The sequence below is a fragment of the Triticum urartu genome, chromosome 7 (assembly GCF_003073215.2).
Source record: "Triticum urartu cultivar G1812 chromosome 7, Tu2.1, whole genome shotgun sequence".
Taxonomy (NCBI): Eukaryota; Viridiplantae; Streptophyta; class Magnoliopsida; order Poales; family Poaceae; genus Triticum; species Triticum urartu.
The window spans coordinates 582,201,429-582,218,141 of record NC_053028.1 but is presented as its reverse complement, the minus strand read 5'-3'; positions in this window follow the sequence as shown (position 1 = coordinate 582,218,141).

Sequence of the window (16,713 nt, the reverse complement as noted above, 5' to 3'; positions counted from 1 at the left end):
GAGCTCTACTTTTGTCATTTCGTGAATCTGGGCAGATTGTCTACTTGTTAGCGATTTTGCCGATGATGTTGTAGTTGATCCGTGCATGCTATGCTATTGTTCTTGCCATGTCTAGCTTGCATTTTGTATTCTTGATGGGTGTATGCTTAGCTTGTCATGACTTGCTCTGTAGTGCATCGAGCTCGTAAACATGCCTACGATTGACTTCGAACAGTGCTCGCAGGTTTATGCAGATGTGTGAGAACTGATTAATGTTTTTAAACTTGAAAGTAGAATTTAATTATAAATGAATTCATAATTCTGAGTGTGTTACCGTTGATCGGCTCTTCTCGGCGGAGTGCAGTGAGACCGGTGGACACTTGTTGGATCATGTCAATCAAGAATGTTTGCGCAGATGGAGCTTGCCGCTCGATGTATTTCCCGGCTCCAGCGCGCGCTTTGCCTCGCTTTCCGCTCTACTTTTGCGAATGAGGATTAGCGCACCAATTTTGAGCTAGGTCACTTGCTTGTCTGCGCTCAGTATTTACGCTCCTGCCCTTGACCTATAGCAGTAAACAGTCTTGGATGTCGATTCTCGAGGGTCGAGCCATCCTCGGAGAAATGATCATGGGAGTGCATAAAGTTACATAATACACAGCTGCGGGGCCAAGCTTGATTATGAGTTTTCCGCTGTCAATGTCCACCGGTACGCGCATTAGATAGGTCTCTTAAGTGGGAGTTCTCGATCATGAACAGGACCTCAATGACATTTACTCACATTTCTGCTTTTTGAATTTATTTGCTTATACCGAGAGGTCTTCATGTCACAGTGGCGATCTGTGACGTCTGAGTGTCATATGATTCGAAAAATATTAGATGGTGTCCCATGTTAGGAGAGTGAATACGTGGACGATGTCGCATGTTTGGTTATCTTTTTTGCGCCTAGTCGGGCCCATGGAGTATTTGGATCATTTACATGCGGATATATGTGTATTAGATATGACTTATCTATATATATAATACATGTTAACTCCTAACTCGCCTATTTCATATCTAAATCAGATGACTGTGGTTGAGTTGTCCGTGCAGCTTGGCAGTATATGATCTTGCAATCGATCTGTGATTATTGCTTTCTCTAAGTCCGTGCCTCGACACTGAGTAATTAAGCCGCATTCAGTGCACAAGAGGCTTACTGGGGATGACATTCAGATAAAGAGTGAGGAGCTCTATATTCACTCATGGATATGATTAGTTGTACTATGATGAGATACTACCACTTTTGAACCCATGCAGGCTGATATACCTTGAATGGTAGCTAGGATATGGACCACATCCAACCATAGATTTAGGAATCTTTGATATTAGACATCGCATCATAATAGCTTTGTAATTCGAATCATTAAGCTTTTGCAATTCATTTAAACAAGGTACATTTTTTAAGCCGGATTTCGTGATTTCAAATTCATATATCAAACCTAGAGATATACACATACGGGCATGTTCAAACTTTATAATCATCCACTTTATTCATACACATACACATTTTTGCTTTTGTCATCATATTTAGGATAAACACATTTGGAATTTCATTTGAATTGGACCGTATGATGGTATTTGCTTGTAGTAGCTCAATGATCCATATTTGAATTGAATGGACAATCTAAGTTTCGAGTTGGAGACATTGATTTTCAAAACTTGCACATTTTTTTGCGTGCAAAACAAACAAATTGTCGGCCATGATATCATAGTCGGCCGTACGAGAGCAGAATACTTATAATTTTAGGCGCCAAAAGCTTTCAAACTTCCCGCTCACATCGAAATATCACGCGCCCGAAAGTTTAGCCCTGCGATATTCCTGTTTTACCCCTGCCACATGAACGGAAAAGGGCTGCTTTGGTAACTCCATTGTTTTCCCCTCTTTGCCCCCAACATTCTTCCCCAGAGCCCCTCCCCTTCCCCTCCCCGACCCCCCAACCACGGCAAGCCGCCGAATCTAGTCCTCCGCCGCAGCGGTGGACCTCACACCCCGCCGGATCTACCTTCCGCACCTTGGAACCCCCAACTGCCAACTCACCACTTCACCGGAGCCGCTTCAGCGACTGGCTTGTCCACCGCTCCAGATCTCCTTGACCGCCATCATGGTCCACCGCACCGGATCTGCTTAACCGGCGCCCTCGTCCACCACAGCGTAGGCCCTTCACTGACTCCCTCGTCCGCCCCTTCGCTGGCCCTTCATACAAGCCCTCGTCCGCCGCAACAGATCCGCCTCACCGAAAGCACTGTACAACGCGCCCGCCGAAGCCTTCATCCACTGCACCGGACCCGCTCCACGGACGCCATATTCAACTCCACCGGCCCTGCTTTACCGACGCCGCAGCCTCATCAGGTTATTTCGATTTGTACTCCTTTCGGTTTTTCTCTTTATCGTGCAACTGTTCACTTACCACAGATGAGCTTTCTTGTATGTCGACAGGCGCCGCAACCGTAGCACCGGAGCCGCTTCAGCGACGGCGATAGCCGGCCCAAACTCAACCGCAACACGAGCACCATCGACGATCCTTAGCTATCAAGTATGACAACGATACCCATACGCCGCCGAGAATCAGGTACTATTATCCAACTGGCCGTGCCTACATTCACTTTCTCTAGCATAAGCACCGCACCTTTGAATTTCTTCAGGTCATTCCGTTTTTCATGACACCGTGTATTCCTGTCGCTCGTGCACCTTGCCTGTAGGGCCTAACTTCTGGTAGTGGAGCGATTAGATGTCTCAATGCTTTGCTACACTGAAGATATACTTGGATGCCTCTCAGTTGCTCGTCGTATCTGCGCACTCGTCTACCCTCTCTCCTCTCTTCTTCTCGCCCTCACCCTTCCACACTCACCGCCCGCGTCGCATCCGCTCGGCCCCTCTCCCACTCTCTTCGCTTCCCACCCCTCCTCTCACTACTCGCACCCCTCCCGCGTCTCTCGCCATCCTCGCTCCCACTCCCTCTCCTCACTCGCTTCCTCGCGCTCTCCCCTCTCCTCTCCCTTCGTGCTGGCTGCTCTCCTTCTGACTCTTCCTACACGCTCCGCCCACTGCACCCTCACTCTTCACTGCCCTTCCTCTCACTTCCATCCGGACGCTGCCAACCATCACAGCCCACAACTCATTTTTCTCTTGGCTCGCGCACCCCGGTGGCCCTCCGACCACCCAGACTACAACTACGAGCCGCGACACCCGACGCCTCATCTCTCCCGCACTCTCTATCCTTCTCTGCCCCATAACCCTCCCTCGACCCGCCATACCACCAGGAGGGGCACCCTGCCGATCTGCTCGCTCCGTCCGCTCACCTAACTTTTGCCAATTAATTAGGGCAGAGGCGGATGGGCGGGCACAAAAGGAAACCAGCGCTCGCAGCATACGAGAAAACTGAGAAAAAGTTATACGCAAAGTAAAAAGAATCGGAGGGAGTATTGTCGTGTATGCACACACCCTTCTTTCATTAGTTTAGATGAACCATTGATGATCAATTCGGACCAGTGCATGCGATTAAAATTAATTTTACCTAAATAGATGGTGCAGAATAAACTACAACAACTAGATTTGCAACCACGGGATGCTGACGATATCTTCAAAGAACATTGCAACAGCAGCTAGGCTTCACAGCAACATATGGTAAGCCAGTGTGTTTTAGTACATGTGAAATGTAATGCGAGTGGGCTGCTTTCTTGGCTTGTGCCCTCAACGTGTAATCCTACCGAATTACAAATAGTTCAGTTGTCTGCTTTGCTGTATTGCTTGATTCGAATGCTTATTTGTTGTTACACTATACCTGAGTTGGCCAATATGTCAGCAGTGCCTGCTGTACTATCGTAAAGAAATGCATGCCTATTTCATTTGAGTCCTTAACTTTTCCTCTCAACTTCATCACAAGACTGTCTTCGTAGTTTATATGAGGCCACACTGTTAAGTGCTTTCTCAGATTATTTCAACTGCTTAGATGCCTTGGCAACTAAAATATAGCGGTTGTACACTCCCTTTGAACTAGGGATGTCAACTGGGTGCCGTTTAATCCCGATTAAAGTCCACTAGTGGTATGATAGTTCAAAAGAGTTTTTTTTGAGGAAAATGAACTAGGGAGGTAGCAAAAACTAACTAGATGGGACTGGTGGATGTCGTTTATTTGCCACTTACATCCCTAGTTTCATCTTACCATTTTAATTTCTTTTCGGCTGATGCTGCTTCGAACCATTTAAATATAGTTTGCCATGCTCGGCAATAATTCGTCTGTTGTTTACCATGTAACCTTACTGCCTGGATCATACGATAACTATCTCTTACTGATGTCCAGCGGAAACCTTTCAGGATGCCGTTCACACTAGGACACAATGTACAACCCCAGAATCTATTTGTGGAAGCAGTGCGCCATCCATGTTACCAGATGGTAGCAGTTCAGAGGCAACACCGCCGGAGAGCAGTCTGAGCACAGATATTATAGTGCTTGAGGCTCTACTAGAGGCAGAAAGAGATGGTGTGGCTGCCATGAATGAGGTAATATCTTTATCTTGAGGCTGGAAATTACGGAATTAGCGGCACGCATTATGCAAGCAACCCAAGAATTGGAGGAAGTAAGAATGTTGCATTTGAAGACGGAGGAGGTCCTGCTGTTTCTGCTATCTGAAGCCCAAGATAATCCCGGTTCTTCTTTAGATACCAGTTCAAATTTTCATTAGATTATTGTACTTGCATGTTGTGTCATGTCTCTGAATGGATTATGTTGCAAGACCCCCTATGTTGTCCATGTGTTGTAATGATCCGAATTTTTTAGGCGAGGTAATCCTCAGAACTTGTATGATTGACATAAGGTGAACTATTTGTCGTGTGAGCATATTGTATTGGATGAAATAACTGTTTGACTCAGAGTGTATCCAACCTACTGAATTCGAAGATCACGGCATTTCTAAATCATAATCATATATAAAGGTGGAATAAATCTTTGTTGTGGTTTTGAAGAAATAAATAACAAAATGTATAATTATCTGTGGATATTCGTAATCGAATACAAATTGGATTTGAATTTAGTTTGCCAGGTCCCAGGGCAAACGTGAATGCTAATTCTCCCAAGTTTTGAACGAAGCGGCTAAACACCCACTATAATTTGTGGGTCTGCTCTGAGAGCTAAAGTGTTTGTAGATGGAAATTACTGTCTACCCCTGACACTTGACATCCTTATCGACAGGATTTACACTACTGTCGATAGGTAGACTAGTAACTTCAATCAGACGTGACACACGGCCTCTGAGCCCATTCATGACACTGGTGCGCCTAAACTATTGCGTCAGCAAACACACGACATGTAGTTGATTCAAGAACTACCTTACATGAAAAGTACAATGCGTAGTCTGCCGTGTCCCTCCTCATTTTCCCTAGCATTATTCAGTGATCGGCTCGTCCCGAAAGCGGAGGCAAAACAACATTCTCCGCGTCCGAATTTAGATGAGACTTTAGCAATTTTTTAAATTAGGGGACTTCGAGTGTAATTTTACAATTTCGATTACATGAAAACAAACAAATCCCGCAACGCTTTACCTGTCGAGACTCCACCGTTTCTTACCAGGTAGTAGCCACCCGTGGGCGGCACAAACACCCTCTCCTACCTGAAATAGTTACCGGCAAATTTTGGGAGATGCGATGATTGTCCTATCCCCAAGACGCATGTCCGAAATTTTAAACGGGGGATAAGTTCGTAACTTTCCCCCATTTCAGAGAAGCCGTCCCAAAGTTTGAGATCCCCCTCCCCTCCATTTCCCCATTCATACACCGTCGGCGGCACGACAACCTCCGCACTGCGGCCAGCCTCCTCCGTCCGCCACCCCATCCTCCACCTTGCCGGAGCCGCTACCCCTACCCCGTCGTCCACTGCAAGAGATGGACGTCTCTCATCCACGGCGCTGGACCAGCATCCTTTCATCGCCTCCTCTCGCTTCATCGGCGCCGTCGTCCACCTTGCCGTTGCCGCTCCTACGACCGCCTCGTCCACGGCAACAGGATATATCCCCCGACCCGGCCGTCTGCCGTCTAAAGTCTTCTTCCCCGCCGCCGACAGCCATCGCACCCGCAGCACCCTCAACGTATCAGCATAGGCCTACACGGCGTCGCAAGAGAGGTGGTACTCTTCCATATGTGCTTAAGTTATTGATCTCACCCGGAAAATAGATCGTAATTTGTTTACTGTACTTTTCTTGTCCGTACCAAATCGTAGTGGCTAGTTGAAAGCAAACATTGGTTGCGAAGTAGCTTTGTCCGGTTTGCACCTTCAGATCCGCCATGGCACGGGCACTATACTCGTAAAGCTTATGGTTTCCCCCTTTATATTCACTACCATCATCGTAGGTGCTTCGTGTCGTGCTAGCACTGCTCCTCAAGACCTCAACCCAAAGCTTACGTGTTGAAATACGAATCTGATATGATGCTCATATCACTAAAACAGAGAATTTAATTGGTCACCTAATGTTCCTATATTCGTTTCGAAAAGCATGTGCGCCACCCACTGGTCCAGCTAGTTCCACTTTCCTGATTTTTCTCTTGATGCTTAGGGTTTTCCCCTTTTATCTACTCTACTATGATCTGCGTAGGTGCTTTCTGTCGTACTAGCATTACTCCACCCTTCAAGCTAAACAACACAACACTCAGAATTCGAAAGCTTAGTTGTTCAAATATGATTGTGATATGATACTGATATTAGTTAACCGACACATTTAATTGGTTAGCTAAAGGTCCCACTTGAGTTTCCAAATGCATGTCGCGACATATAGAGAGACAGCATAATTGCATTTCTTTGTCACTTGTTGACCGTACTTTCTTGTCCATACCAAATCTTAGTTGTTATTTCAAAGCAAACATCGGTTGCTAACTACCCTTTGCGCGGTTTGCAGCTTCAGATCTGCCATCCCACTGCCACGGTCAACACTGTACTCATCATGCTTATGTTTTCCCCATTTTATGATGACCACAATCAGCCTACGTGGTTCGTGTCGTAATAGCACTGCTCCACCCATCGAGCTAAACAAGCTTAGTTGTACTAATTTATTGCTGATATTAGTAAAACTGAGAGATGTTTAATTGGTTAGCTAAATGTTCCTACTTTAGTTTCGAAATGCATGTGAGCCACATATGGAGAGACCGGAAAGAATAGTATTTCTCTGTGCGCTCTGGTTCATCATGGGTGGCCAACCGACATTGTATTGAAAGACTTGTAATATCTTCAATCTGCTTGCTCTTCTGCTCTTCTTTAAGATGATACTCTTCTCTTGCGGTCGACTGGTCAGGTCGAGTTGTTCTCCCTTAGTATATTTTGAATCTGTCAGGTCAGGTCGACTTGTTCTTCTTTACTATATGTTGAAGCTATCATCTGCGAAGTGTCATCACTTCTGGAGCTCTCATATTTTGAGTAGTAGGCCACATTATATTAATGCACACAACAAATTACAGCATGCATGGCATCTTTTAAAAGAATTGCAGAGATAGCACAAAGGGGTTTACAGGGAGGCAGTATTGGATTAGAATCACTTCTGCATTACAAAGAAAATCTCACTTGTTTTTATGTTTTCATGCATGTCAGATATTGAACATTATCAAAATGAATATGAGAATGGTGCACGAGAGGAATATTGCGGAATGATCCACTGGCTAACAAACTTGGCATGGTGGAGGATGGCCTATCTTATTCACCCATCAAGGTGCTTGCTCTAACTTTGCAAAGTTGTATTGGTCGCACATATTTTGCATCTGACCTCTTGCATTACTTCTACTTTGTTACACCATCTGCTTAGTTTAAGCATCATATATGAGTATATGCCATACCTATCCATTTTCTGTACCTATTCCATGTGTCGTCACACTATGTTTTTCCAGTCAAATGTTGTTCTTTCGTAATAGTGTCCAAAAGGAAGAGGGTGAGTGCAGATCTCAAGGAGTACAAACTAGGTATTTGGAAAAGGTAGTGATACCTGTTAAATCAGATAGATCAGCAGCCACAGAAAACACAGGCCCAACTGTACCACACTTTACCCCTACTCCAGTGGCCAAACCCCTATTAGAACTGTGAGAGCCCAGCGTCAGGTACTGTCTATGATATCAATTCAAAATTTGAACTCCTAAATTTCTAGCTTGTGCCTTACCTTCTCTCTTGTATGAAAACTAATTTCAGATGAATCTCCTTGCTCAAAGGATCATATGATCTCAAAACAATAATGGGCTCTGCATTGCTCTTGTCAGTACCTCTCTCCCTTTTGCCTTGTAACGTTGTACTTAATTAATTGCTATTTGATTATGTATCATCAGTCTGCACCTGAGCTTCATTATCCTCTATTTCTTCCAATATTATTTGATCTATATTTACTCTTTGCAAAATGTAGAATAATGGCAACTTATAAAGAATTTTCTTTGGGGAATTTATTGAATTATCCTTCCATCAACATGGAGAAGGGCTTTGTCCAGCCCGTGTTAACATGTAATGTAAGTTCATCCTTCTCAAGCCTTCAAACTTTGTTCTAGTATAGATTTGGATAGGCATCATTTCCTCCACTGCTTTTGCTTTGTTGTTTACATCTGATTGGATGTTTGCAACAACTACCAGTTTCAAATTGTAGTTGTAAAAACATGTTCCTTATGCAGAACAGATCCATTTATTTGCTTATATAATTGTGAAACCTGTTACGTGTCTCCTTGTTTCTCTTTCAGACTCGTATCTCTTACGCCAGGCAGAACTTTAGGGAAGATAGTGAGCCAAACCATCTTGAGGACAGCGAGATGACCCCAAGGTCCTGTCTTGATGAAGACAGTGAGTTGAAGCTACTCACCAGCAGGTGTGAGACAACCTCTGTGCAGTCGCTGCCTCAATCAGTTCAACTTCTTCAGTCTCAACTTAAAGCGGAAAGGCTTGCTTCAGCTCAGCTCCGACTTGAAGTCAAAGATGCAATGAAGATGTCAGAGGACTGCCGTGCGCACCATCATGCCTTAAATCTAGTGTTGATGCATCTATCGTTGACACAACTGAGGTCTACTCAGCTTCTTCAGCTGTTTGGGGGGCGACCTGGCCAGGCCTAGTGCCTTCTGAAGTGCTCTCAGTTTTGTATATTCTTTTGTCGGCGCGTTTATTTGCACTGGTGGCGAACTTTGATGCCCAGTGGATGTAATATGTGTGATAGCCGTGATAGCCTAGCGTAGTTGCTTGCTTATTTATTTCCTTGTTGTCTTGTTTATTTGTTTGCTTGCTAGTCATTGCAGTTCTTTTTCCGCGGTTTGCTAGTGGCTGCAATAACCTATTTTTTAAAACTAGGCCACAATAACCATGGGCTAATATTTACTGTAGTGACACTGGGCCTCCTACGGGCCATAGAACAGTGGGCCTTCCTACGGGCCGTAGAAATAGTGGGCCTTCTACGGGCCGTAGAAACAGTAGGCCTTCTACGGGCCGTAGAAACAATGGGCCTTCTATGGGCGTATCATCAATGGGCCTTATACCGTATGATCGATTGGCCAAACATGGGCCAAACAGACCGCATTCTGGCCGTAAACGGGCTAGAGTTGGAATCGTCCGTTCATGGGCCGACCATAACGGGCCATCGTTAATAGGCCGTATTTGATGACGCTATGAAAACGGCCCAACGTATTAACGGACCACAAACGGGCCGACTGTAACCACAGCTGAATTTGGCCCACAAGCAGAAAATGACAGTAACGGCCGTAAGTAAACGAATGCTGGAAATGAGCCCAAGAATAAATGGGCTCTGAGAAGGCCGAAAGATAACATGGGCTGGAAACGGCCCAACGGAATAACGGGCCGTTAATGGGTATAAAGTGATACACTGTTCATTACGGGCCAGTTTCACCACGGGCCGTTAATGGGTGTAAAGTGATACACTGTTCATTACGGGCCAGTTTCACCAGGGCCGTTAATAGGCCAAGAGTTACATAGGGCCTCATATGGGCCGAAAGACGTCATGGGCCATACATGGGCCAGAAGTGAAAACGGGCTGGAATCATATTGGATGGCCCAGATGACGCTACTGGGCCTAATTCGGATAGGGCGTAACGGGCCTTGGGTTAGCAGGCTGTAAATGGGCTATATGCGAACAGGCCGTTAACAGGCTTTCCATGGGCCGGCCCGCCACCTTTTGACCAAGTCAAACGGGCCGGCCTTTTCACAGGAATGGGCCTCTGTTGGGCCGTGCCACGTGTCGACGTATCATAGGCGCCTTCTGTCCAATGAGTGGATGACATCTGTCCCAACGATGAGCCGACACGTGTTTCCTCCAGCCAATGATGATTTTACACGTGGAAAATCCCCATTGGTCGGGGCTGTTAACGGGTTATCGGATCCAAAACCCGACCCGATAGCTTAACGGCAGTTCCGTTACGGTGGATGCCACGTGTCGGTCACCCTTGACGAAAGCACTTCTGTGACGCGGGATTTATCGTCATGGAAGTGGACACTTCCGTGATGATAATTTTGGTAATGTCATGGAACACTTCTACGACAGCACAGGTATGACTATCTTGATTCTGTCATAAAATCGTCATGGATGTACATGCATGACAGAAAATGCGACCTACTGTGACAAACACGTATCATCACGGAAGTGTATTTTTTTGTAGTGTGCGCGAGTAAATTTACTTCTACCTGTGCGATGAGGCGGGAGTTGCTCTTGAAGACAATGATTTGTTGGACCAGTTCCAGTTGCTGTGACAACTGTACGTCTGGTTAGGGAGGCTGAGATTCAACTCAGAAGACCGCCTTCACCTTATTCCCCTTGAGCTAAGGACACCAGTCCTCGCCCAATCACTCTGGTAAGTCTTCAAGGTAGACTTCCAAACCTTCACAGACTTCGTTCACCGGCGATCCACAATGACTCTTGGATGCTCAGAACGCGACGCCTAACCGGCTGGAGGATTCACAGTCCTCAAGTGTAATAAGTCTTCAGATCACACAGACAAGAAGACTTAAGTGATGCCTAACACTCTTTGGCTCTGGGTGGTTAGGGCTTTATCCTCTCAAGGAATTCTCTCTCAAAGGCTTCGAGGTGTTCAAACGACACGATTACTTTAACTCTGACTGCCAATCGCTTTATGGTTGTATGAGCTTCCTTCTGTTGGCTTTGTATTCCTGTTGCATTTTTTCATGTATGCATTTCATACAGGTCATCATGTGCCTCTCGATTTGCTTATCCGGTGTTCGTGCACATGCATCCGAGCATCATCTCCTCGTTGTCGTCTTATTGCAACACATCCGACACACCTCTCCTAGCATCTACCCCGGCGCACCCCTTTGCTCTTTTCGTGGTGGGTGTGTCACGTTCTCGTAGGCCGTAGATTCTGCCAAGCTAGCCCGGGTACTGCGCCACCGGTAGATGCGCCTGTCAACATTTCTTCGCTCTATTGCAGTCCAGTTATTTGACCTGCTCCAATGGTTAACCGGGAACCGTAAAGGCCTCTCGTGTGTTGCAGCCCAGGATCACTCCGGCCTTCCAGAAAGCCGCCCAATTCCCATCCCACCGCTTCCATGTCACTGCGCCGCAGATCACGAGCATTTAGAGTCGCAGTGGTGTCGAGCAAGATAGACACACCTCAGTTGGGACGCCGCGCACGGTCTACTATAATACTGTGCCCCCCGGAGATCTCTCGCGCAGATAAAAACATGACAATCGCTACCCCCTACGGCGCCGTCGCGACCAGCAAGGACGTCGCCGCCGCGCCACACACTGGCAGACCCCCGTGTCAGCACCAGCGCCCGCCGCCCCGCCGACCCACCCGGCCCCCGCCGCGCCCCCGCCCCTGGCACCCACCGCCGCCGCCTGCCGCCCACCGCACGTCGCGCCACCCTCACTAGCCCGGAGAGCTCGCGTCCGGCTCCGAGCCTCACTGCGCTGCCCGTCGCCTCTCCCGCTTCCCCCGCGCCGCCTTCTTCGCCCGCACTCGCCCGCCGCCTTCACGTCGTCGCCGGCGACCACTCCGGTGACTGGAGCCCGTCGTCCTATGCCACCGTTCGCAGCCGTGGAGCTCTGATCCGAGCTCGTCCCCGCCCCACCGCGGCTCCCCATCATCGCCTGGCCCCGGATCTGGCCCCGCCGGACTGGGTATCCGGCTCACCGGTCTCCGCAGTGCCCCTTTTCCGCCAACTCGGCGTGTCTGCCGTCCCTGTCAACACCGGCCTGCCTCGACTTCCGTGCCGCGACGACCTAGATCCGCTCCATTGAGCACTATTGAGGTCTATTTCCATAAGTCTTCCCTCATATTTTATGGCTCTGTTCATACGCATCATAACTCCATGACCGTAGCTCCGTTTCATGCGCATGATATATCAAAATGTTCATTGGGAGTGCTCTTCATTTCATTCCATTGTGGATGCTTGTTTGAGTCATCTTGATGCTCACATTGATGCAAGAGTGCTATAAATGTTTACTCCTGCTACTTATCAGTTTAGGGTGATTTGTCATTTTTGTCCACATTTGATGTGTGCTTCATATGGGCATGTGCTCTACATGTGTTTTGATCTATGTCATGCCATCTTTACAGAGGTGCTTGCCATGTATTTTTGTGATCCTTGTGGTGACTAGCACAAGCATGCAAAGTAGCCTTCGTGATATTGCTGATTTCAGGGACTTAGGATTTTGCTAAGTCCTTGTTCTGCTGTTATTTTTATGCCATGTAAACATGATGCTACAGTGAGATCCATGCTTGTTTTGAGTATCTTAGTAAGGATGTTTTGGACATATGGTTATGCTCTATCCATCCATGCCCCTGTTTGCAATTATGGAGTGCCCTAGCATGTCTTAATCTTGCTCTACTTTTGCTATAAAATGTTCCTGGCAGATTGTTTACATGTTAATCAATTTTGCCATGGTTGTTGTTAGTGATCCATGCATGCTATGAACTTGCTCTTGCCATGGTTAGCTTCATGAACATGTATTCTTGCTGTGCTATGCTTGTTTTGTCATGCAAGGCTTGTGATAGTTTTGAGCTCACAAAGATGCCTTCATAATTCTGTTTATGCCATGCTCTGTTTTCTGCTAAGTCTGAAACTGTTAATAAAACTTGCTATGTGTTTACATGGGTGCCATCATATCTTCTGTGCCTTTTTGGCTCATGATCAGTAAGGGACTTTTGTTCTCATTAGTAGATTCATGCCATGCCTTGTTTGCTATGATATGTTCTTGTAGCATGTTGTTTGCTCTGCTCTATAGAACATGGCTTCGTGATGGTTTTCCTGACATGTTAGTATTTTCTGTGTTATAATTCTTCACTAAGTCTGTGAAGCTGATATCTTTTGCACTTTTGCCATGCTTGTTTGAACCTGCTCTGTGTGATTTATCCGTAGCTCAGTGTCATGTTTTGTCAAGCATCTTGAGTAGATCACTGCCATAGTGCTTTGTTGCTATGTTGTGGAGTGCAGTAGCTTAGTTTCTTGTTGCATTCTAGATGGCATCGTGTTGTTAATCGCAGAATTGTGCCATTTGTTTTGCTTGCCATTTGCAAACCGTGCATCCGTTCTCCGGTGATCTTTATATCGATTTCGACCGAAATCATCTCATCTTTCCAGCGGCACACTTGGTTTGCCAAGTTGATGCCTTTGTTCATTCTTTCCCTTCGAAGCACGCATATGCATTGCATATCACTGTCTTGCATATCATGCCATGTTTTGCATCATGTTGCTTGTGCATTGCACCGTGATTGATTGTTGGTCCTTTGCTTGTGTTCTTCTGGGTAGAGCCGGGAGACGAGTACGTTCGAGGAACCTGTTGAGTACGCTAACGGATCAAGCTTTCGTCAACTCTGAGAACTTTGCAGGCAAGATGACCATACCCTCGAAATCACTCTATCTTTGCTTGCTAGTTGTTCGCTCTATTGCGTATCCGCTACCCACTTGCTATATCATGCCTCCCATATTGCCATGTCAAGCCTCTAACCCACCTTTCCTAGCAAACCGTTGTTTGGCTATGTTACCGCTTTGCTCAGCCCCTCTTATAGCGTTGCTAGTTGCAGGTGAAGATGAAGTTTGTTCCATGTTGGAACATGGATATTGTTGGGATACATTATTATATCTTATACTTTAATGCACCTATATACTTGGTAAAGGGTGGAAGGCTCGGCCTTATGCCTTGGTGTTTTGTTCCACTCTTGCCGCCCTAGTTTCCGTCATACCGTGTTATGTTCCTTGATTTTGCGTTCCTTACGCGGTTGGGTGTTATGGGAACCCCTTGACAGTTTCGCTTTGAATAAAACTCCTCCAGCAAGGCCCAACTTGGTTTTACCATTTGCCACCTAAGCCCTTTTCTCCTTGGGTTCCGGACTCAAGGGTCATCTTTATTTTAAACCCCTGGGCCAGTGCTCCTCTGAGTGTTGGTCCAAACATGAGCACTTGCTGGCGAACACTTCGGGGCGTTACAAGTTGGTAATCAGAGCCTTCCCCGACTTAGGAGCCCCCTGCTTGATCGAATCGCTGGCGTTGTTGAGTCTAGAAAAATGTTTTGAGTCATTTAGGATTATATATATACGGAGAGTAGGATTCTTTTTACTCCTCAGTCCCTTCGTCGCTCTGGTGAGCAGCCTCCTGACGTAGAGTTTTGACTCTTCTCTTCTCAAATTTCACTAAAAATTTAGGATCACGCGGGTATCTTGGAATCGTTCCGATGGTTTTGTGACGAGAACATTGTTCTTGGTGCCTCCTGTAGGGGTTGTGGCAGTGTCCCGGGAGTTGAGCTCCGAGGTGTTGTCGTCACAATTTTATTGTAGTTCTGGAATACCTGAGTTTAGTACGCCGACATCGAAAATCTCTTTTATGCAGTTCGTTGGTGAGATAACCTCGACGCCACCCAGTACTGGGGCGGGAGTTCGGGAGTATTGCCATAACTTTGTATAACGGATGCTTTTCGAAGGTTGAGGTAAATGATTTCCGAAGGTTTCTTGGTTATGTGTTGAAGGATGGATACAGCTGGATGTAGGATTTGCTAGTTTTGGGTGAGATATTATGCTTCCCATGTATCCCCAACACCTGATTGCATAACCAGAAAGTTTCAGGGAGTTTCATAGGTGGGAATTCAAGTAGCTCTAGTATTCTTCCTGCAGATACTTGGTTTGTGATTGGGTAATCCTTACCAATTATTTGTTCATATCCGTACCTTGTGATTTATTCATCTACCTTTATCTAAGTGGCTTCTCAACTTATGGAAGTGTGATGATTTACTTTGGAATTCATTCGTTCATTCTTGTTCGAATGTTAAGGCTATATGTTGCAATTTCGATCCATTGATTCAGCTTGAATATATGTCTTTCAAGATGCTAACGGATGTCAACCTCTTCAGGATGGCTCCTCCAACGCGTCAGAATCCGGAACCTCCGCCACCACCTCCACCTCCGGAGGCATGGCAAGCTGTCATGGCAGCCACCAACGCCAACACTCAGATGCTTTTGCAACTCTTGCAAGAGCGCAACCAAGGGCAAGGCAACCAAGGAAATCAAGGCCAAGGCAACAATCAACCTCAGTTTGCTACCCTCAATCAGTTCCTCGCAAACCAGCTGAAGTCCTTCAGTAACTGTGTCGAGGCCACAGACGCCGACGACTGGCTCGTGGATATCTGCAAACATTTTGAGTGTAGCAATGTCAGGCCTGAGGACTTTGTCAAGTTTGCTTCGTTTCAACTCAAAGACCAAGCTGCTGAGTGGTATCAACATATAGAGATTCCAGAGGAGGTCGTGTGATTACCTGGGATGATTTCCGCCGAGACTTCAAAGCTCATCCACATTCCACAAAGTGTTGCTGAGAGCAAGCGTGAGGAGTTCCGCAATCTCAAGCAAGGCAGCATGTCCGATCAATACAATATCCAGTTTCAGAGACTCGCTCGCTTCGCTAAACAAGACGTCCCTGATGAAAAGAGCATGATTTATCAATTCAGAGGTGGCCTCAGAGAAGATCTGCAATTAGCTCTCGTGCTTTTTGAGCCGACCAAGTATGATGAATTCTACAACATGGCACTAAAGCAAGAAGCTGCTCAGCTCAAGTGTGATGCTTCTAAGAAGAGAGTCAGGGATGCAGCTCAATCTTCTTCTTCAACTCAAGTGGCAGCTAAGCAACAGAAGTTCTGGTTGCCTCCTCCTCCTCCTCGTTCGTCAGCCTTATCAGCAGAAGAGTAAAGGTGGCAATGGATCTTCCCACCCACCCAACCCAGGCTATCAGAACAAAGCTCAGTCTCATACTCCAAGGTCAAGTGCTCCTTATCACCGTCCGCTCTCAGAGGTTACTTGCAACAAGTGTCAGCAGAAAGGGCACTATGCAAACAAATGCTTCAACCAAAGGCGCCTTCCGCCTCCTCCTCCTGAGATCTGCCAGCAATGCAGTGGTCAAGCATAATCCCAAGTTTGCAAAGGTCAACATGATGAACGCAACTCAGGCAGAGGATTCTCAGAAGTGATCATGGGTAACCTTCCTGTTAATGATATTCCTGCAAAAGTCCTTTTTGATACTGGTGCATCGCATTCTTTCATTTCAAGACCTTTTGTGGCTATGCATGATTTGGTTACTCAAGTATTGCCGAGACCTTTGTCTATTGTTTCTCCGGCCCGACAAATGACTTCTCGAGTATTCAGTTCCGGATTCCGTTATCAAGATGGTGGACTATAAGTTTCTGTCTTCTCCAATTGTTCTTGGTGACTCGGATATTGATCTAATTCTCGGCATGGACTGGCTTTCT